At 39.6% G+C, this 23,806-nt stretch overlaps 1 protein-coding gene, 1 long non-coding RNA gene and 1 other non-coding gene across 5 annotated transcripts in view; 1 reads left to right on the top strand and 2 right to left on the bottom strand.

The window, feature by feature from the left end:
• Positions 1-15,937, bottom strand: part of LOC122795568 — an 82,582-nt gene extending 66,645 nt beyond the window's left edge. The window contains exon 1 of the long non-coding RNA XR_006363829.1: positions 15,878-15,937. This is a non-coding gene — a long non-coding RNA (uncharacterized LOC122795568). The remainder of the gene's footprint in view (positions 1-15,877) is intronic.
• The window catches only part of ELOVL7 (ELOVL fatty acid elongase 7), a 1,867,033-nt gene continuing 1,859,161 nt past the window's right edge, over positions 15,935-23,806 (top strand). The window contains exon 1 of one of the 3 annotated variants that reach the window (XM_044063813.1): positions 15,935-16,018. The gene's annotated coding sequence lies outside the window, so the exon portion shown is untranslated. Of the gene's footprint in view, positions 16,128-23,806 lie in introns of all 3 variants that reach the window. The other 2 variants (XM_044063812.1, XM_044063814.1) reach the window with 2 other exon arrangements.
• TRNAK-CUU lies at positions 17,663-17,735 on the bottom strand. Its single transcript has one exon. It is a non-coding gene; the product is annotated as a tRNA-Lys (tRNA).

The following is a 23,806-nucleotide window of genomic DNA, read 5'->3' as shown; positions in this document are numbered from 1 at the left end:
AAACAGCCACAGTTGAAAGGTTTAAAAATATTTAATAATAAATAATAAAAACACAAGACAATACTTCTTACTACACCGTGCTAATCAAGAGTTCAAAGATCACAGAGAGATACTTAAAATAATATGGTAGAAAAGTTCTGACATCACAGAAAACAAACTAATCTAAATATTCCTATTTCCTAGCTATACCTAGGAGAAAACACAGTTCTAAATAACTTACCTATAGAGCAAAGCAGTGTTGGTGATGTTGGATGTTCTCAAGACAAAATGTTCTGAGCTCTCCGATTCTCTCGCTTTAAATTGATAACACAGAGCTGCTTCAAAGGACATCATTCTTCACACTTCACTTGTGTTCTCAGGCTAACAGAAGCTACATTCACATTCTTTACATCTGATCAGAAACCAGAGGAATAAAGGACATTTATACATGCAAATGCTGGCCATTAACTCTGGTCTTAAAACAATAGGAAAGATGCCTCCCTCTAGACATATCGGCTCCGAATTTTGGCATCAAAGACAGTCACAAAATGCTTGACTTAGCTTTCTTAAAGCAGAGTGCACTGTTGTTACATTTTTGCAGTTCAATAGCCAATGCAGTATTTTCACATTTAAGAGAACAAGCCTGTGGCTTACATTAATATTTACAAATGACAGAATTATCTACAAAATTCTATCTGGCTAGGCTGGCAGCCTTCCCCTATCTTCACAACTACCATACAAAATTATATCCTAGAATTTCTGACTCCCTTATTTTCTTTGCCAATGGTTCTAAATATACAAATAAAAAGGGGGAAAGAGGACACCCCTGCCTGGTTCCTCTGCTCAAGCAGAAATTATCAGACAGGAATCTACCCACTATAATTTTGTCTCCAATCCCTCATATATCCTCCTCATCAGTTGTATAATTTTATCAGGGAATGTAAATACTTCCTTTGCCCTCCTCATTAAGTCTCAGTTTACCCTGTCAAATTTTTTCTCTGCATCAAGACCAACCAACAGTGGCATTTTCTTACATTCTGCTTCAGTCTGGTTCATCAGTACTCTGTTAATGTTGTCAAATGTTTGCCTCCCCTCCACAAAACCACGTAGATCCATATGTATCAATGTGGCATCACTTTTGCCATTTTTTTTAGCCATTATACACATAAACACTTTATAATCATGGTTTAGTATTGAAATGGGCCTGTATGAAGCTGGATATGATGGGTATTTACTTTCTTTGGGTATTACAGCTTTCTTCCAGGATGTTGGTACTTCTCTTAACATACTGTTAAACAAAACCTTCCAGATCTTTATCAGTTTTTTTCTTTCCTAGATTCCAAACTTCCACAGGAATACCATCTCTTCCTGGGGACTTTCCTGTGGATTGGTTGTACATCACCATTTAATCTCATCACCTCCTATCCTAACTGTTAGTAATTGAGCCTCATCTATTTCTAACCTTGGCATATTTAATTCTTCCACAAACATTTCCATTTGTACCTTTTCTTGATTTCCATATTTCTCAGCTTTATATAGACTTTCATAGAATTTCTGAAATATGTTAATACCTCTACAGGATCTCGTTATCTTCCTTGATGTAGGCACCCTAAGCTTGGTGACAGGCCTTTCTACTTTCTGTTGCCTAAGACATGATGCAGGTGGATTGGACACTCTAAATTGGCCCTAGGTGTGAGTGTGTGTGTGTGTTCCTTCTGGGGAAGGTTGGGCGCCGGGGGCTGGCAACTCGACACCATAAAACTCCACTGCCAATCATGAGCAGACAGGTGATCTGCTGTGGTGACCCCTAACCGGGAAAAGCCGAAAGAAGAAGAAGTTGCCTAAGTCATTGTGCTAAATGTTTTTGTGCTCTAGAGTTATCAAAAAGCTGTTTTTTTTTAACTGTAATCTTTATAAACTCATGCATATTACTGAAGTAATCCCTTACTTTGTTTAACATTCTGCAGCTGCTCCTCTTATTGTTTTCTGAGATTACCCCTATCCTGCAATACTTTAACATTTGACAGTCTCTCTAAATAAATTCTTGTTACATCTTAACCACATCTCCTTTTCTCTTATTTAGACCCTATTTTTAAACTTCACTTTAATTTTATTCCAGAAGTTTATATCTTATCTAACAGCTGCTGAATAATTTCCACTACCCATTCATTAAATTCCTCTCTTTTTAACGGGTGGGAAAGTGCCTGTGTCTCATTTTTATTTCATTATCCTCTGTTTATATTTTAGTTATTATTGGTGCATGATCTGAAATAGTCATTGGGGGTGTATCAAGACTTTCAATTAAATGCACACGTTCCTGTGAAATGTAAATTCAGTCTAGCCTTGCCCAGTTTTTGTTTCTTGGGGAATATGTAACCTCACTCCGAACTCCTAGTACTGAATTCACATCTTCCATGTCAAATATTTTCAAAACTTTCTTCAAAAATCTACCCTCCTTTGTTATATTTTCCATTTCGGGGGCCCACAGATACATCTTCACTGCTGCAGATCACTAGAAGTAATATTCCTTGCTGAAAGCTGATTATTTCTCCCAGAATTTTCTAAAGTTCCAATATAGCAGTTTTAGGTGGAATATAAATACATGCTAATGTAGCCCTCCTCCCTTGCCAGTAGCCCCTTGGTACTACAAATATACCATTATCATCCTTTTTATCCTCTTCTATCACTATTAGAGCTCCTCTTGCAATTAATATAAGTACTCCTCTTTTCCTTTCTCCGAGGTATCCCATTGAATTACCATCCTGAATACCTTTCTTTATCAAATTCACATTCAGTTTTTTTCCCAAGTGTGTCTCCTGTAGCACAACTATTTGCACTCCAAATTTTTAATATAGTTCACTACTCTTTCGATTTTGTATTTATCTGAGATCATTGACATTTAAAGACATTACAGAAAGCATCACTGTGTTAAAAAAGTTATTATTCCCACCTTTTAAGTGTAACAGCTTTTTAAGTGTCTAGTTCCAGCTTTTGTGTTATATGCATACACTGTTTGGCAGGTTGACCTTTTATACAGTTGTTTCTTGTCATATCTATTTCAGCCTGTTACATCCTACAAAACGTTTTGTTTTATTGAAAACCCTCAAAAAAAAAAAAAAAAACACACACACACCCAAATACCCCCTGTGACACCCACCACTGCTGCCAATATGTAACAGGCAGCATAACTTCTGTCATCCTCATGCTGGGCCAGTAATCAAGGATCCGGAGTCCTCACCACTGGCACTGGAGAGGGACGTGCACTTAGAATACAAATGGATACACTCAGTATTTCCAGATGCAGACCTCTCTGCATCAAGTACATTTTATCTTAAGAGCACACAGGGAACACACTCAGCCTGAGGTCTGGATGTTTCTATAGCTGTCTCCCTCCAGAGACAGTCTCTAGTTCAGAAGAGAAATCTCTGGTTTTCCCTATGTCCTCTAATTCTACTTTTTGAAATATTTCTTTATCAATCTAGTATTCTGCCAGCCTTTTCTTCATTTCGACCTCTGCTTTCTGCAATTTTATTACTTTATCTGAATATCTGTTTCAGGCTTCTTCCATTTTTTTCCAGACTTTTGTTGTTTGAGTTGATATACTCCATCAGTGTTTCATTTATTTTAATCAGATCTATGTTCAGTTGTCTTATACTTTTCTCTAGGTTACTGGAAGTCATGTTGGCAGTCTTTTTCCCCTCACCTTTTATAGCCAATTTTCTTTCAGATCCTCTGTATTTTTTTTTCTTGGCATCCAGGCAGTGCACTTACTAGCCAGTTTCTGAATTTACCCAGAAATATAAGTCCACTGGCTTTCTCTACCAAGTTTGTTTTCACACTGGGAGAGCTAGAATTAAACTGTTACTCAACGTGCAGCCACTTTAGAAGTCACACTTTTTTATTTGAAGAAATAAATAAGTTGTATCAAAGTTTTAATGCTCAAAGCTGACCAAACACCAGTTCACAGTAAAGTAAGAAGACAAATGATTCTGAGAATACATATATCATTATCTGGGAACAGTATCTGCCCCATATACCCCCTACCTCAAAATAGGTTGCCACTTTCTGTGTATCCCGCATGGGGGTTAAACCGATATTAAAAAATGAAGGCAGAAATGCCTAGTCATATTTCAGGCTGCTGCTGTCATATTTACATAGAGCATGCCTCCCCATCCCAAAAGACAGTTACCTCCTGTGTATTCTCTGACATCGGACTGAGACAAAACTGATCAAGAGAACATAACATAGTTGCTGTTCACATGCATAAACAGCATGTTTACTGTCCCCTAAACGATGGCCACCTCTATATGCATTGCATGCTTGACTGTGAATAAAATGAAAAAAAAAAAAAAATGGATTACAACTTTCAAACGTGTCACTTATACAGACAGTACATTGCTCCTGTACTAATCCCTCCATGTATCCTTTTGAAGTTTGTGAGGAAAATTAAAGAAAATGAATGCACTGTTCCCTCCCCAACACAAGATATAGTGATCTCTGAGATTTGGGGTGGAATGTTAAATAACATCATCATTCCCAACCCCTCACACAAGTACAGTGACGTTCTATGTACACCTATGAGCAGAGCTGGTTTTAGACTAGATAGGTCTTAAATCCTATGTCAAAACCTAAGGTCTGGGTATTGTTTAGTGCATTTATCCCCGCTCCTTTTTGTTTTGAAGAGGTGACTGTTAATCTGTGCAAGTGACAGCAGGTCAGTTACTTGCAGCCAGGCAATGCCCACCAAGTAGTTATAGTCACTTTTTATGTATAGTTTAGAGGACGATTTTGTAATTCATTTCACCTTTATTCCAAACAAACAGTTGACACACATTAAAATATTGCAGATTGTTTCACATAATAACATTAGCCCTGGAAAGCCAAAATAAATAAACAGCAGCAGACAACTAGTCATTTTCATCTACATAAGACAGCCAGAGCAATCATGCCTATTCTCTATGCATACCGGATGTCCAGTTAAGCAGTCCATCTTACTTCTCAGAAATGCACACTAGTCTTGCAAAGCAAGATACTGAATGCTTGAACTGAGCAAATGACAGGGTCAGTTACTTTCATCCAGCCAACCCCAACCCCCAGACAGCAGTTGTAGCCACAATGTCTCATGGCTAAGGAATATTACTTCATCTGTACCACAGTCCACACAAATAAGTTGCTACACCTTACAGTATTCCTATCAAGTTGCTCCATTCAAATCACAAAACTACAGAAATGTCAAAAATTTCAGGTTGCTCACCGACAGTGTTGTTATAAAAACAGTTTCAACACTTAAACTCACTGCACCATTCTCTCTCAGACATCAACTATACTTCACACAAATCCAAAATGAAGTATCATGCTAATCACTACCAGTGTTACTAACTGTACATCCTGGTATGCCATTCCGCGATCTCTGCCCAGAAATCCATCTGTGATTTTCTTAAATAAAAGAAAACTCCCTTCAGGAACCTTTGCACTTAAGTGCCTACATTTGAACATTGTGAGGTTACCTCTCAATTTCTGTGACTTTGTGACGTTTAAATGTCATATCACATTAATTGGATCCCCACTTTCCTAAATATCTCATTATGTTGAGGATGCATTCTCTTTTAGAAAAGGCACTTTATCTTTTTAGGCAAAGGAATATTGCTCAAATAAATAAATAGATAGGGAGTCTGGACCCCTACAACTTGCTGCCTAAGGTGGTTGCCAAGTTTGCCTATACGTAATGCTGGCCCTGCGCGCAAAGTAAATTAAGACAGAGTGGATCAAAGCTAGGACTAGATGAAGTTCATTACTAGCTCACCATCTTAATTCTCCATATTAAACTTTGTTGTGTTGGTGGTGGCATTTAGTATTTCAAAAACTGGTTGCAAAGTATTCAGCACCAAGAAGACTTGTCTGTGTGCTGAAGTCCTGAAGAACCAGGCAATGTAATTCCAGATTAGGTATTTTTGCTTTCTTAGCTCAAGCAAGCTACATAACTGATTCACAAAGCAAGAACTGCTGCCCAGTAAGTTTAATTTATGTGGTAGGTGGATTCTACTCCAAGGCCATGTATTTGAAACAGCCTAGTTTCACATAATTATAAAATAAAAATGTGCCCAATTTGCACAGTAATAACACAGCAAGCACTCAGCAGATCACTTAGAGGAAACATGTCATGGCTTGTACCATTCATGAGGGGTTAACCACCATCACAGGCATACATGATTGCTTTGTTTTAAAACCCAGCAGCACCCTGAGAAATCCCTTCATAACTTTTAAGGTCAACTTTTGCTAGTTTGGTGACTTGCTACTTTTGTGTGGAGCTATGTTCCATCCATATTTTAATGAACCCTCGCTGAAGCATGCTACTTAATGTGTCAGTATGACTGCATAAAGGTAAAAGAACAGCTTGATATACAAAAAATATATATATCATCCAGCTCTCAGATCAATTCCATCTGTATGCAGTCAGAACAGTGTGCTATAAACATGTTTTAGTCAGGCTCCAGTGACATGAATGGAGTGCGGCCACCACATGATCCTAATCATTCCATGTTAGAAATCAGTATGCTCTTTTTACTGCAGAGGATGCATATAGGCAAACTGACAGAGTTTAAAAAAGTTATGAAGGCATTCCTGAGCCTGAAAACTGAATGAAAAGCATGCAGCACTGCATTTCCAATAACAGCAGCTGCTAACTTATAGTCAGTGGTTGCTTTCATAAGTGCTCACTTTAAAAGGACACAAGTATCTAAGCACAATACTTCCTCATCCCACACTATACTCTTTCCTACAAACAGATGATCATATTGTCACATTAAGTATGACTTGGCCTCGATCATTTTTCCATTTGTGTGGTATCTGTATCATTCAACTTACCATACACCTACATGAAATTTCACATTTTATTTTAGGACTTTCTCTCTCTGGCAATGCATCACATTGATGAAAACATTGTATGGTTTTTGGCTTAGAAAAAAAACATGGCAAGGTATTTATATCTTAGTCTTCCTTTCACTTCCACTAGGACCATAAACCTATTAGGTTTCTGTGGATTCTCAGCTCTGTTATTGTAAGCAGTCAGTCACAGCTGAGACTGTAATGTCAGCAAAACTGATATTGCTGGCTAACAGAGAGTTCTGTCTTAACCTTTACAAAACATGGATCTGGTCCAGTTTTACAATCGCATCAAGCATAGGCTCATCAAGCTCAAGTTACTGACAAGGCCAGTCTGCTGCTAAGACAACTAGCTGATAATGTCAAGTTGAGATATGCATGTATTGACATCCAGCCTTAACATGACTGAGCTAGAATAAAATAAGTGCTTTTGTACGGCAAGCCCCCCTGCACCACATGTGGGGATAAGCAAGCCTTCACACATCCTGCTTCTTTCATATACTAACTCCAAGACTGTACTATCATAGTGAAATAGGGACAGTTCAATTAACTGACATAGAATGCAGAATGCTGATCTCTGTATAGGAAACTGCTTCCCCTTTCTCCATGATACTGCTTGAAAAAATGGGACTGGAAATGCTGAATTGGCTAATGTGTGGGACTGAGACAGAGAGAGAGATAGACTCAAGACAATCTCAGCGAGTTGATCCACAATTTAAGCACCATTTCAGCTATACAAGAAAAAGTCTCTTCAAAACGAAATATGGCAAAGAACATGGACAGAGAAAGTCACTGAAAAAAATATGGACATTGCTCACAGGTTCTTAAAGGAAGAACTTACAAATTATTTCCATTCTAAAGTAAATATCAAATGAAAAATAGAGGAATGTTAAAAAATGTCATCTTCTAAGGACACATGCTAAAGTATGGAAAGGATAAGGCTTAGGTAAAGCAGAAAATAAAACTTCAGTGTAGTTAACTTCATCAGGCAGTTTTGTTGTAGGGCAAAGTAAAAAGCTGTTTATAGTGGTGCAGTGCAGTGCAGCAACATACCACAGAACATCAGGACAAATTTTGTTTTTCAGCTTTTGACCATATATAGTCCTTTAAGTTACAAAAGGGACTGTATAACATACGGGAAGAAATTTCTTCATTTACAATACTGCATAAAAATAGAAAACATCCATTATAATACTCAACACTGTCACTACTATGGAAATACAAGATCAGTAGTTAAATAAGCTATTGAAAACAGAAAATTGCAAGAAAGACTAAATAAAAATCCACCATCAACAAGACAGAATTAGTCATCATTGACCTTTGCAGATTGGCAATGCATAAGGCCTACTTAAAGGGCATCTATAAGGAACAGATCTCAGCTGGTGTATTAGTACAGGTTTGGTTAAAACACTGCAGTGTATACATAATACTTCAGGTATAAGATGCTCCTTCATAGCTGCTCTGAAGACATGGGAACGAAACACAGATCTAATAAGTGTAGTGAAAGAGATTCACAATGTGAGGTCTTGAACACAGGCTAAGTTATCAAATAGACAGATTTGCTGTGGAAAGACTACAAGTGCATTTAGTACATGAATGAAAAGGGTGAAAATGGGTGTCAGAGTAAGCAGCTTAATCTGAAGCAAAAGCTGAATTACTTCATGAATTTGAACAAAATTTGAATTTCTATGAACCATTCTGTCTTTTTATGCAAGATATTTAGGAGAACACAAATGTGACAGTGATATGGTAAAGGCTCATCATATAAACAAAAGGGTGTAGAATAGGGATCTTCAAGGCAAGGTTTGGGGTACATTATCATGTCCCAATAGGCATCTACATAGGCAAAGTAGTTTGGTGTGGGACATGCCATGGGCCAGAAAAAATATTTTGGTGGGATACATATGGCCAGAGGGCCAACTGTTGGACATCCCTACTTCAGAAGTTCTTGTTTTAAAATCTATAGTGGTACAGGAAAATACATAACATTGATTACTGATGTCAGATACATAATACAACTCAATGGGATTTCTGAGATGAGTTATCCAATAGAGGTGAAATAACTTGCTGTCCGTTTATTTCATTTCTTTCATGCGAATTTGATTACACATTTATTTTTTCATTGATGTTAATCTTTGTACCTCTTAACTGTACAATATTTAGTTATACATACATTAATAAGTGATAATGATATTATAAGAAAAATAAAGAAAATAGTGTGTTCTGGTTGACTAAAGACAGTTATAATTACCAATCACAAAGCTCCAGCTGTCATGTGCTTATTTGGCGTAATGGTGAACAATCAATTAGACTCAATAGGACTGTATCTCAAAAAAGAGTATTTAGAAAGACTAGCACAGTGTAGGTTTTCATTCTATAACATAGAAGCCTTCTATAGCTATATCAAAAACCTCAAAGGCAATACCATATTTGCTCTGAGTTATTGCACAATGCCACCTCCTATACTGAGCCAACAGATATAGCCAACATACTGGCAGACAGATTCAGTGCCAACTTTAACCCCCCCCCCCCAGAGCCCTATCACAATACCAGAAGAAAGCTTGGTACCCACCATTTCTGTGGCACAAGTAAAAGCTGCATTGTCCAAAGCCAAGAATACAGCGTCCATGGGACCTGATAATATCCCTGACCACCTCCTACAGGAGCTACAAAACAAACTGGCACCACACCTGTGTGCCTTGTTCAATCACAGCCTTACCTCAGGCTATGTCCCTAAGGAATGGCTCACTGTTGCAGTCATCCCGCACCATACAGACCCTGGGAACTGTTGCCCCATTAGCCTGTCGAATCTGGTATGCAAAGCTATAGAGCGCATCATCATGGTTCTGCTTAACAAAGATATAGGCAACCTCCAAACTCTTGACCCCGCACAGTTTGGCTTTGTCTAGGGGAGATCCTGCCTGCTGAACCTGGTTGCCTACTTCAAGGGAGTCACCAAGGCTGTGGATGAGGGTAAGGCAGTGCATACAGCTTACCTCGACCTGGCCAAGGCCTTTGATACCATTCCCCACTCAGGTATCATTGATAAACTCACCAAACTAGGCATCAAGCCTTACATCACTAGGTGGGTTGCAAATTGGCTAACAGACAGGACCCACAGAGTGAAAGTTGTGGATTCCAAGTCTGACTGTCGATCAGTCATGAGTGGAGTCCCACAGGGCTTGGTCCTGGGCTCTCTCCTGTTTGGTACCTACTTCTCAGAAGTCCAGGCCAACACAGGACAACTCTGGCTGACCAAGTTTGCTGATGACTGCAAGCTAGCAGTCACAATTAACTCCACAAGTGATGCAGACATCCTACAAAAGGGCCTCTCTGAGACCAATGACTGGTGTCGGAACAATGACCTGAAGCTTAACGCCAAAAAATGCATCATCCTCCTCTTTGGAAAAAACTCAGTTCCCACAAATTACCACATTGATGGGAGCCCACCTAACACTGAAGGAGCCATAAGAGATCTGGTCACCCAGGCCGACAGCCACCTCACCTTCAACCACCACATTGCCACTGTGGTCAGAAAGTCCTTCTACGTGGCACATCTTATAACAAAAGGTTTTGCATCCAGGAAGAAAGAGGTCATCATCCCTCTCTACTCATCCCTCATTAGATCAATCATCGAATATAACGCCCTGTTTGGCATGTACCTGACCAAACACAACAACTGCAGAGGCCACAAAAGTACCTCACAAAAAGGATCCTAGGCCTAAAACACATGTCCTATATGGACAGACTCAAGAAACTTCAGCTGTTCTCAGTCTCGTAGTCTACTTAGAGATTATCTCTGCTTGACTTACAAACCCATATCCGACCCAGGCCTACTTAAAGTCCTACACCTAAAGAAATCCCAAATCCCCCCACGTCACAAGCTCCAGAGATCGCAAACTCATTACCACAATTAACAGAACATGTGGGAGGGACAGGTTCATCTCCCAAAGACTACCCATACTCTGGAATAAGCTTCCCATTCATGTCAATTAGAGCAGCTCGCTGGTCCTCTTCAAGAGAAATCTTGATGAGTGGATGGGTAACAGAAAGTTCACTCCAGGGATCATTTCAGTTGCCCTACTGGATTTGGGCACTGTGAGCTAAAATCAGGTGGCACGGTGCCTGGGCAATTTTTTTGGCCTAGGCTTGTAAAGGCTCCAGGGCCATTAGCCTATTACACACCTATGAAAATATCCAATACAGACTTGCTTCAAGGAAAAAAGAGCAACTTCTCATATGCATTTAGCCATGCTTTACTAACTAAATACATTACAAAACCAAGCATTTATCAGAGTTTGACTATATAGTTAGACTGTCATCCTTTTGTAAGTTAAACCCTTTTTTTCTAAACCTAGGGTACATGGTAATGTACAAGTCTTGAGTGGCTGGTTGTGCAGAGCTAGTCACAAATCTTTAAGAGTGGGTACATCATTTTTACCTCCCAAAGACGTGGATTGGTGACTCTATACTATCCCTAGGTGTGCAGCGTAAAATGAAAAAGAAAGGGAACAGAAGTAGATTGACAGGCCTAACTGCCTTGTAAACGCCATGGATGGTAGTGGCTGTTCATAGGATCACTATAGGAGTAGGATTCAACATATAATCAGAGAGATGTAATTCAGATAGAATATAAACACAAGGAACATGAAAAAGGGGTAGATTTTATGGTTCTTATGTATTATCGTAACCAGATTTTGCCACATGGTATACTTTCTTCTCTTTTACTAAAACTACAACAAATAAGTCTGATCGGGAAGGGTGAACTGTTAAAAAGTCTTCTAGGATATTGGTGGTGGGTTTGTAAGACTATTAAGGGTTAGAATTTTAGGGTTTGCGGGTAGCATGCTTTAAAGACGTCAAATGGTGAATTCAGCGAGCAGCTCAGTCTTCAGATATTATCCTCAAGTCTGCACTCCTGCTTTCTGCTGTAGTAAACGATGAATCAGAATGGTAAGTTAACTTCAGTTTTTATTTATTTCCAGTTTGATGACCGAGGAGGTCCACTGGGCTCAAGGAGCCGGTTTTCAGTGGAGGCCCGGGGAGAAAAGCTCCATAATACATAGTAGAAATAGTACCAATTAAGTAAATTGTAAATATTAAATAGCAAAACTAAGCAAAGTAAAACAGCAACAGAGTAAAATACAATACATATTTACAGATTGGAGAACAGTAGTAAAGAAATAAAATTGTACAGAGGTTTTAAATCATCTGTGAATGGTATAAAAGGCAGTAAATAAGGTTAATCCCTAAAGGGTAAGGATGAAGAAACCTAATATGTAATGAATGTATTAAGCAGGTTAGGTAAGTAGAGTACAATTGCATTTCCGTTTATAGGAGAGGTAAGAATGGAGCTGGGTTTTGAAGTGTTCAAAGTTTTCAGAAATTCTTAGAGACGGAGGGAGTGAATTCCATTTTTTGGTTAAGGAACAGGATAGGAGAAGCTGACCAGTGGGATGATTTGGTTTGTATACAGAAATTAGACTTTGGTGGGCAGATCTTAAGAGTTGTGTGTGGGGTGTATAATGGTAAGATGTTTGTTAGTGCTGGGCATTTAGTTGGTTTAAAAATAAGCTTGTGAGCTGTGGTGAGTTAGAGGTAGTCAAGGTAGTTTGGAAGTTCTACCCATTGCAGCAGGTGGAAAGGTATACAATGGTGGGTGGGGTATTTGGATGTGGTGGCGAACTTTGAGATTTTGTTGCAACAGGTTTCCAGCTTAGAAAAGATGGAGGAAGATAGGTTGGCTAGTAGGGGAGCACCATACATCAGTGAAGGTAGTAAGTAGATAGTGGCGAGAGTCTGTCTTGTTGAAGAGGACAGAAGAGGAAGTGGGAGTTTCTGTACAGCATGCCAAGTTTCTGACGTGTTTTCTTAATATTTAGCTGAATATGGATATCAAATTTTACGTATTCGTCAATAGTAAACCCAAGAAGTTTAGCAAAAGGAACAACTTCTATAGTGGAGTTGGCATGGCTGATAATATTGAAAGAGGTTTTGTTGAGGGGGAGAGATTCTGAGGGCGAGAATAGTACGATTTTTGATTTGTTGACATTGAGAGAAAGGTGATTTTGAAGCACCCAGTTCTCAGTAGTTGAGAAAGCAGTTTGAGTTTTTGTTTGGAGCTCAGGGAGGTTAGAAGCACAGCAAACTAAAGTTGAGTCATCTGCACATTGTACTATCTTAGTGTTAGGAATGGCTGCATGGAAATCATTAATGAAGATATTGAAGAGCATAGGGCCAAGTATGGATCCCTGGGGTACTACGGTTGGGGTAGGAAGGAAGGCTGAGGTGCCAGTTTTCCATTTCACGGTCTGAGATCTATCAGAGAGGTAGCTTCTGAACCAGATAATGGTGTTTTGTGAGAGGTTAAGATTAGAAAGGTGGTTAAGGAACTGGGTATGGGAGACTGTATCGAAAGCCTTGGAGAGGTCAAGGACGACTGTGGATACAAGTTCTCCAGAGTCACAGGCTTAGTTTATGATGTCTAGAAAAGAGAAAAGAGCAGTTATTGTGCTATGGCCAGGCTGGAACCCATGTTGTGTTGGGGTGAGGAGTTGATTATTTGTAAGGAAAGGCATGAGCTGGAGGTGGATGCACTTCTCAAGAATTTTTGAAATAGGGGAGAGAATTGCTATGGGTCGGAAGCTGGAGATGTTATTATTTTTGCCTCCTTTATGGAGGGGTAGAATAAAGGCTGCATGCCACAGTTTGGGGACATACGATTCCTGTTTTCCACAGCATCTCATCGCTTTCACTCTGAAGCAGAAAGCAACACTGAAATCCTCCTCCTCGACGGGATAGCTGTGTGTAAGAGTGATGTTAACCTACCATCCAGAGTGCTTTACAGCAGCAGAAAGAAAGCAGGACTCCAGACTGGAGGCTAATAATCTGAAGACTGAGCTGCTCGGTCCGCCAAACAGAAAAAAACGGAAAAGCTACATTGGTGTTCAACGGACGTCACAGATACTATTAGGAAAGTACCCCGTACTCTTTGTACACCTTCACAAAGAAAGGCCTTAAGGAGCTTGACTTTCCAGATCCTGTTTAAAACACACAAGAGGATCACAGTCACCCTGAATCTGTGGTCAGTGTAATACAGCAGCACATGGTTCTACGCTCTGTCTTTAAAAACGAAATGCACACAAAGAAATATCTGTCCTTCTCGCAGTTGGCTGCCAAAGTCCAGCTTCCATTTCTTCTTCCTGCTCATGTTTAACTGGCAAAACCTATCAATAGAAAGGTAATTAGGAGTCGACAAACACCTTCTTACTCAAAGATTCACTCCTTTCAAGAAAACATTAGGAGTTAGACAGCCTTACAAATCTGGTACTGGTGAAAACAAAAATGGTGCAATATAATTCAAGGCACTGTTAAAACAACACATTCTAGGGCAGCAGGTACTGAATTTGCAGACGAAACACTGAAATATTAAAGTTATTTGCTAACAGCAACATTTTCATTATTCAAATGACTTTTACTTCTGCAGATATTGTGCATATTGACTGGTATTGGTGGATTGTAATGGCAGAAGTTTGAGACGCCTTTTATGGTTGAAATGTTCTGAATTGGGCAGTTTTGTAATTGTTTCATATGTTTTATGTCATTGCTTACTAGAAAAATATTCCAAACTATAAATTTAAAACACTAACAAGTGCTGTATCATTCAATGGATATAATTTAATACAATCAGGAAAGTGCAGCAAAGAACTTTTGCATGGTCCTAAATAAGTGTGCAAGGGGCCTTGAAAACAAACCAAAGGTAAACTTAATCCGCCACTGGCCCAATGCACTTTCTTTCAATGTGGGTTTCAATGAATAGTTTCAAAGGCAGAGACGTTTTAATGGTAAGTCTTACTGGGAGACAGTATTGCTTTGTTTAGCAAATGTCTGTCAGTATTTATGCTATAAAATTTGAAATAAGTTTTAAATTAAATACAAATATCTGTAGTAAACAGTATGCACACAGAGTCTTGAAAAGTGTTTATGGCATCTGGGGAGAAATAGCAAAGTAAGGGGACACTGGGATGATTGGGGGAGGCAAGCTATTTCCTTTAGAAAGTTTCGGAACCAGTGAGTTAGTACAAACTGGAATGTTCTGTCTACACTCTTGCAAGGGCTATAACCTCTGCACTTTGTAACACAAAAACAAACTAATAGCGAGACAAAGGCCCCAGGGATAGATGTTAAACATTGCTTTTATAACTTAGGTTGGAATAATAACTGGGTTTGCATTACCGCGCGATAACTGAAGGACATGAAATGTGGGGATCAATGTCTGTCGTTGTTTGGTGACTTCAATACTCAATGATGTGTCAGAACTACAAATTGTACTATCAGACTGTGCAGTTTCCCTGGTTCCGGGTGGTAGAGTGCAGAATTTACTTAGTGATTCATCCATCCTCTCGAGTCGCATACGACTCCTCCAGGCCAGGGACCCTGTAAACAGTCACTCTATCCTCACTATAACAGTTTAACAGACATGGAACTATTAAATAATGATAACATCATAGTACTATCAGTTTTATTATGGTCATATTTGCATTGAGATGGTGTACAAATAAACAGCTATCATCGTTTATTGTAAACACTCCAAATTTCTAAGAAAGATCGGTTTCACACACACGCATGAAAATCTACTCCGGGATAAAGTTTGTCGCTCAGAGAGAAAGTCAAACGTGCATACATAATAAACAGGTTAACGTCGTTAAAAAAAAGAAAATTACAGTTAAGTTTGGAATAGAACGCGCGCCGCGGCAAATTGTTGCAACACCACCGAAACGTCGTAGAGCGTGAGTTTTATACTGTTCCCACCAAGAAACAGCGGAGTAAAATACACATGTACGATAATAACATCTATCTTAAAATTGATTAGGAAAATAGCTATATTTTAAGTTATATGGTAAACATGCAGATTGAAAAGCCATGCATAAACGTAAGCATTCTCCCACAATAAAATGTGTGAAAGGTTAAACAAACAAACACACAACGTTACCAAAACTTCTCTACACCCAAGTACCTGTTGATAAGTACAACCCTTCTTTCTTCTAGCTTAAAGGGCGGTGTCGTTTGTTGCGCGCATGCATCTGGTGGGAGGTGTACTGACTCCCAAGTTTTTTCCTCTTCATTCATTTTCTCAACCTGTTAGACTTGTCTGTAGGTAGGTTTGGACGTTGGTTTGTAGTATTGCTGAGCAGAGGGAGAGGACAGAGCTGTAAGGAATCGCTTTTTAATAACGAAAAGTAGGAGAGGAGATTTAAGTTAGTAAGGTAAAGTTAAATGTACCATTTACAGTTTTACGTAAAGTTACTATCTTTTATTTCAGAAGTATTTATATGTGTTAAACTCGAAGTTGTCGTTGTGTTTTATTTTTAAGCGTGTCCTTAATGTTGGTTTGGTAAGATTGTAATGCGTTGGAGCTCTTCTTGAAATTATATCGCTGAACTAAATGTGAGTGAGTTTAATGCGGAGCAGGTTCTTTTTGTCGATGGTGACAAGTGCAGCGTTTGTATACACCATAGGGAGCGCCACAGACTGGTGTAATGGGATAGGTTGGTTAGAGAGTGAGATGTGAAAGTTCCGGATTCCCGTGTGACATTTGTTTACCGGGTCTGATGCCTGTTAAAGCAGTATGTGCTGCAAGCAGGTCGTGATAAGCTTTGTCTCTTGGTGTCGTTTCTTACTTGATATGGTGGTTCTTGGCGTTTAAAGCTCTAACTTGTTCATTAGTTTATTTATGGTCTGTAATGTTAGTAGGGAGTAGTGAACAGGTGAGAACGCAAGTTGAATAGATGATTAATGTTAACTTAGTCTGATTGTCCTGCACGTTTTAAATTGTCACATCACCCTACGTAGTTTTAAAGCATGCTTCTCAAGTGTACCTCATTACGAGGAACGCACCTTATTTGGGGTCTTAAAGTTCATGTTCTTCTAAGTTCCACATTGAAAGGGTTTGTAACACATTCAGTGTTGGAGATTTATTTAAGTGAAATCCATAGTAAACAGAAATCATATTAATTCATTAAAGTACCAGCATATTTTAACCATCCTATGACATTCCTAGTGAAGTTGTCAGTAAGCCATTAGTATTTGTTCCACATTATGAGGGCTAGTGTTCCCCATTTTGGAGATGGAAGGTTGAGAGCTATGTTTTAATTTTTTTCTTTTCTCTGCCCTATTTGTGGCTGCGCAAATGGCCACATTCTAGTAAACGTACCTCTGCTTCGTCCTTCCTAAAGGAATGTGAGCGACCTAAGGAAGTAGTTGGCCATTTTTTTATGTTAGCAGTAACCAATCGCAATGATTTACTATGCAACATACCGCAGTCGATACTAAGTAAATTCCTGAACCTTTCTGGTAGACCTATGATTTTAGTTTATTTACGTTTCTAGAATGCACATCAGCTGTATCCCTTAAAATAGTCGGTGGCTAACGCATAAACTAGTTTTATGTCGAGGTTTGCCGAATCGGAAAGTGACTTGTGTAATTGCTCCGTAGGTACCGTCATTGGATTATTATTTGGAATCCTGAATTGTTCATTTGTACCCGTCCCGAACATTGTCAAAGTTAAGCGAGACATCGTGGACATATTTTAAGTTCACGAATCGTCTGAAAGCACATGTGTAGTTAGACATGTATTCAAGGCGATATTCCAGATTGTGGTGTGATACATTGTCAAAGTTAACTTTGAATAATCAGCGAGACATCGTGGACATATTTTAGATTGTGGTGTGATAAAATGATTTTAATAAAGTCAATCAGTCGAGTGAATCGAGAACTAAATGCTACAAAACAAAAATATTTACGCCCAACGTGGGGCTCGAACCCACGACCCTGAGATTAAGAGTCTCATGCTCTACCGACTGAGCTAGCCGGGCTATGTTGCAAAACATCGCGTTTTGTACGTGTAGAGGGTAACCGTGGCTTGTGCATTTTTTTTTTTTTTTTTTTTTTTTTTTTTTTTTTTTAACAAATTTATTTATTTTTTTTTTACAATTCCTAAGGATTTGTTTTCATTGATAGTTTATCGAACTGTCTAGAATTTTGTAGAATGTTTCCTGTTTTGCCTTGTCTCAAAATATTTAGCTTTCTGAAAATATGGAGGATTACTGTTAGTATTGTCGCCTCGCAGCAAGAGGTTCTCCGGTTCGATCCTTGGCTGGGGTGCCTTCTGTGTGGAGTCTGCATGTCTTCCCTGTGGTTGCGTGGGTTTCCTCCGGGTGCTCCGGTTTCCTCCCACATCCCAAAGACATGCAGTAGGTGGATTGGACACTCCAAATTGGCCCTAGGTGTGAGTGTGTGTGCGCGCCTTCAGTGGAAGGTTGGGTGCCGGGCTGGCAACTCGACACTGTAAAACTCCACTGCCAATCATGAGCAGACAGGTGATCTGCTGTGGCGACCCCTAACCGGGAAAAGCCGAAAGAAGAACACTGTTAGTAATGCCAGGTACTGGAGTTGTACACTACCAGTGCATTAGAAAAATACATGCCGATTGCAAAAACCTGTGCTAAAGGAATTGGACTAGATATATAAAACGTCCTTGATTTTGGGGCATTTGTTCCCCCATAATGATCAGCTTTGTCTGGAATAATATGGAGGCTAGGGTATTAGGTTTAGGGGCACTTGGATTAGATTGCTTCCTAGGGCAGATTGTGGGGTTTATTCTCTGGTGCAAATCTAAAGACTAGCATATATTTGCGTTATGCTCATAGTAGTTTAGAAAAGGTGATGTACTTGCATTCACCGTTGCATTATTCATAACTTACGGGATTCCCTGTCTTGAAAAAGCTTGTGGTCCGGCCAGTCTACCAAAGTTTACCATTGCATTAAGTAGCGTAATGCATAAAGGTGACGTTCAGGCATACCATCCTCTGAATTTGTTTGCCATCACTCTGAACCGTGTTTTAAACCATCTGTTTGTTTTTCCTTATGCTAGGGCTCCCTTTTCATCCTCCTTTTCCCTCTCAGGATCTGTTCAGATGTGGGATGGGGAGCAACGCTTGGCTCCTTGAAGGTTCAGGGAATGTGGTTGCCTTGTCAGCAGGAGCACATCAGAGATGAGAGTTGTTATGCTGTTTCTTCAGACCTTTCATCTTTTTTCTCTGGGGCCTCTCGGGGTATTTACAGACCATGCAAACAGGGGGGAACAAGATCTTGCCTTCTTTACTGGGTGGTACTTCTGGTATGGGATCTGGCTCTCTAGTATTAAGTGACCCTTCAGGTAATTTATATTCCTTCAGATCGGAACATTGTGGCAGACACTGTGAGGAGGTCTTTCGCTCAGTCCCATGAATAGGTGCTTCACAGGGATGTGTTTCTGGACATTGTTCACCAGTGGGGGTACTCTTCAAATAGATCTTTCTCCCCTCTGAATAACCAACTTTCTCTGTTTTGTGCCAGAGTACCAAGTCCTCTGGTATGGAATGTGGATGCTCTCTCATTTTCTTGGAAGGGGATGATTCTTTATGCATTCCCTCTCATTCCTAGAGTCCTGTTCAAGATTCACCAGGATGCTCCCAAAATCTTGTTGACTCCCTTTTGGCTGCAACAGCACTGGTTCCCTCTGCCCTTGGCTAGATGCAGAAGTAATCCATCACAAGTTACCTCACAGGGTGGATTTAGTCGCACAAAACAAGGGATCTCTCATCCATCCCCACCTGTCCTTGCTTCAGTTGACACTGTGGGTGATAGGGTTTTGATCCCTCATAGACACCTTTTTTTTCTGAGGATGTGCTGTAGGTCCTGCAGGAGGCCAGGAAACCTACTAGGAAATCCTACTTATCTAAATGGGAGAGGTTTTCTATTTGGTGTCTCTTTCGTGACCTGGACCCACTTACTGTGGATGTCCCTTCTCTTATTTGATGAGTTGCTCACTACTGTTTTGTCCTATTCTTTAAGGCCCACTTAGCTCTTTCTGCTTGTCTGCCTTTAACTCCCTCAATAGCTTCTTGATTTGAGGCTAAGCAATTTCTTAAAGGTGTTCTTTGGGGGATTCCAAGATGGTTGCAGGTCGATAGACACATGAGCTGTGATACTTCTGTTACTCCTATTATAATCTGGCCATTTAGTCAAATATATAAATCAAAAAAAGTTGGTAAAACCAAGAGGAATTAGGAAAATTAACATAAACTATTTCAACCTGAATATTATTGCAGCAGTCTGGTCTTAACTTACAAAAAATATACTTACCTGAACTCAGGAGTCTTGACCGCATGTTGTCTGCTCATTCCAGATATCTGGGCCTAAAAGAAAGAAAATAGATGAAACTCTAAACAATCAAAATGTCAGACCAAGCTGATACATTGGAAACTGAAACATCAAAAACTAAACTCTCAGATATCATCACCAGAAAAGGACATTACCTCAAAATGACAAAAAACTAATAAACTGCAACAGGAGACTATTAAAAAGGCCTTAACGTCGAAACAGGATCCAACCACTTACTCCCTGGATGATCTTAAACTAGCTCTACAACTCTTACAATCGGGAATTCAAAACTTTTCCCTAAAACTTGCCTCCTTTAGTAACAGCCTGGTTCAGATTGTGACATGCCTGGACCAAAATGAGGCAAAAATACTTTGATGAAAAGAAAATAACCTACAAATGAATGCTATAAACATCAAGGATATCCAACAAATAATCGTAGATCTTGAGGCAAGAAGCCACAGAAATATCATACTCCAAGGAATTTCAGAGAGCATTGATCATGGACAAATACCTTCAATCATAAAGTAAATTTTGGAAAATGTATTTATTTGCAGTTGGTTTACCAGGATAGTCCATTGGGCCAGAAGAACCCGTTTTCAATGGAGTCCTGGGGAGAAAAGCTCCAAAAACAATTATCAAGGTTGCAATAAGGTATTTAGTTTTAATTATACAGTTCCTATGGACTCGGAAATACAGTAGACTAGTGTACAAACATATACAAATATTACAATCTTGTATCGCTGAAAATTTACAATATAGAAACTGAGAGGCTTTCACAACTTAGGGTGGGTTACACTGGAGATATCTTTCATACATTCAGGGTGAGTAGCTTAATACAATCAAGAGAAAGGTATATGAGCTGACATAGAACCTTTCAATATAGAAACAGAGAACCTTTTCCATCAGAGGATATATTTACACTAAGGTACCTTTAAGTATTCAGAAAAAGCTAATACAAGCAAGAGCAAGATATATGAGTCTAGGAGAGTAAGTAGAAATTCTCATTATGAGTAGGGGAGGAGAAGTGAAAATTCTCAGTATGAGGAGATTATGTTGTGTGGGAGCAGGAGCATTCCCACTGGGAAATTAGGTGTGAGTGAAGGGATTTTTTGAGTGAGATTTGTGATGGTACAAATGGATGGGGGTAAGGAGTTCCAGAGACGAGCAAGACTGTAGGATAAGAGATTTTTTTCCAGGGGGGCGAATTGGTTTATACAGTTAAATTAAGTTTTTGGTTGTTAGATCTTAGAATTCTATCAGGGAGGTGCATTTTGAAGGTAGAGGAAAGGGATGGGCAGAGGGAGGGATTGAAGATGAATTTGTGTGCAAGAGTCAGTTGGACGTAGATTAGGTGATACTACTTTAGTTTGTGGAGAGCTGAACAGTGGTGTGAGGAGGACTTATGGGAGGTAGCAAACTTGACAATTTTGTTATAGCAAGAGGAGAGTTGTGCTTTGAGAGAAGATTGTAGGTTAGTTAGAAGTGGGGCCCCATAGAGGAGGGATGGGATGAGAAATGTGGTAGATAGGATGAGTTTGGTGGAGTGTGTAAGATAACGATTCTGTCTGTAGAGCACGCAGAGTTTTTTTTGTTTTTTTTTTTAATATATATTTAGTTGAAGATGGGAATTGAATTTAAGCTGACTATCAATTTGGACCCCAAGCAATTTGGCCTCAGATACCAGTTCTAAGGGTGTATTGTTGTGACTAGTAATAGTGAAATTACTTGGCTTGAAAAAGGTAGCTTTAGAGGGGGTGAATACCATTACTTTGGTTTTGGAGGCATTGAGTACAAGGTGATTTGTTTTCATCCATTGTTCGGTGGTTGCAAATGCATCTTGAGTAACCTTTAGCAGTGTGGGGATGGAGGTAGCAGAGCAGATTATAGTTGAATCATCTGAGTGTTGGATAATTTTAGTTGAAGGGATAGAGTTATGCAAATCGTTTATGAATATATTGAAATGCAGGGAACCCAGTATAGATCCTTGGGGAACACAGGTTGGGGTGTTGATGAAAGGGGAGGTGGCTTTTTTTTCCATCTCACTGCCTGATATCTATTGGATAAGTAGCTATTGAACCAGTTCAGAGAAGAGAGTGATCAGTTAAGCTTGGGGAGTTTAGTTAGTAATAAATTGTGGGAGATAGTATCAAAGGCTTTAGAGAGGTCTAGTAGGAGGGTAGAGACAGTGTGTCCTGCGGTAGCATTGTCGCCTCGCAGTCGGATGCTGTCTGGTTCGATTCTCAGCTAGAGCTTCTTCTGCGTGGAGACATGCGTGAATGGGTGTACCTTCGTTGAAGGTTGTGCGTCAGGGCTGGTAACTCGGCACGTAAAAATCGACTACCAATCATTAGCTGACCGGAGTTCCTCTGTGGCGACCCCTAACTGGGAAAAGCCGAAAGACACAGCAACAACCATTGAAAGAGCATGCCGATCCCTCAGAAGAGCACAAATATCTGATAATCCAAGACAAATCAGTACTTGCGTATTATCGCAACCAGATTTAAGTAGGTGCAGAAATCATAATGTTTGTGTGAAACGAGGTCTGCTAACCTAAGAAGGGGTATGTAAAGTCTTCAGTAGTATTCTATTTTTCACATGGGAAGAGGAATAATGTGTAAATTTCTCTTCCTAGGTAACGCCCTTCCCCGACTTATAAACAGGACTGCTGCTTCTCAGTCATTGTTACTGTTTGAAGTCATAGAACTCACCGCGTTCCCTACAACACAACCAGGCCATTTGAAATGTGGTTACATGTACACACTGTAATGTGTGAATGCTATATTTGGGAAATGTGGGTGTGAATTATTCAATATTTACAGCACCTCTTGGGTGTGAATTATTCAATATTTACAGCACCTCTTGCTACTACTGTAAGTGGCTGCTGCCAGTAAGCAACTTCAGATATACAGGCCAGTGTGTGTGAAAAGGGATAACGTTTAACACCCCTGGCATGGGACTACCGCACTGGGGAGAAAGACAACAGTGACTGAAGAATCGGTGCCCTCTTGTCCAGTATTTGTTGCAGGCATCTTTCATTTTCATGCTTACTGGCCCTGAACAGTGACATATTTGGAATATTCCTGTGTGACTTCCCTTTGCTGCTGATGTAATCAGCAAAGCGGGATTTCTGATGCACGTACCGTGGTGCACTTCACCCAAACAAATACACGGCAGTCAGGAGTACAGAACTGGACTGTTATTTCTGTCCCTGCCTCAAACTCTGAATGAAACATTACTACTTACTTGCATACGCAACCCTGTAAAGGTTCATAAGCCACTTTTCTCACAACCATAACGATTTCTGCGACTTCAGAAATCTGGTTGCGTTGCAATAATACGCAAGTACCGACAAATCTATGTGAGACTGCTAAATGCTGCACATGTACAAAGTATCAGCTGGAGGGGGGCATAAGATTACAGTATCACAAGACCTGCCAGCAGCAACTAAAAACAACAGAAATTATCGGCTTATTGTGTGTACCTCCTAGATTTAAAAAAAAAAAAGTTTCCAAATGAAATACCCCGCAACATTAACCTTCCAGCATAACGGAGCTAAAATCCAAATCTAGACCCCTGAGGAAGCTAAATTCACTTTCCTGTGACAGTTTAATAAAACTCCAAGCAAGTAATGCAGTCCATTGAGAGTCGCAAAAGTAAGATGCCAAGATAAACAAGAGGAAAAGCACCTTGCTCAAGCTTTTTACAAGGAATAAATATTTAATAGGCAATTGAGGCCTTCCCT

The sequence above is a fragment of the Protopterus annectens genome, chromosome 2.part2 (assembly GCF_019279795.1).
Source record: "Protopterus annectens isolate FY-2018-M chromosome 2.part2, PAN1.0, whole genome shotgun sequence".
Lineage (NCBI taxonomy): Eukaryota > Metazoa > Chordata > Ceratodontiformes > Protopteridae > Protopterus > Protopterus annectens.
The sequence above is the reverse complement of the archived record's forward strand: the minus strand, read 5'-3'. Positions and strand labels throughout refer to the sequence as shown.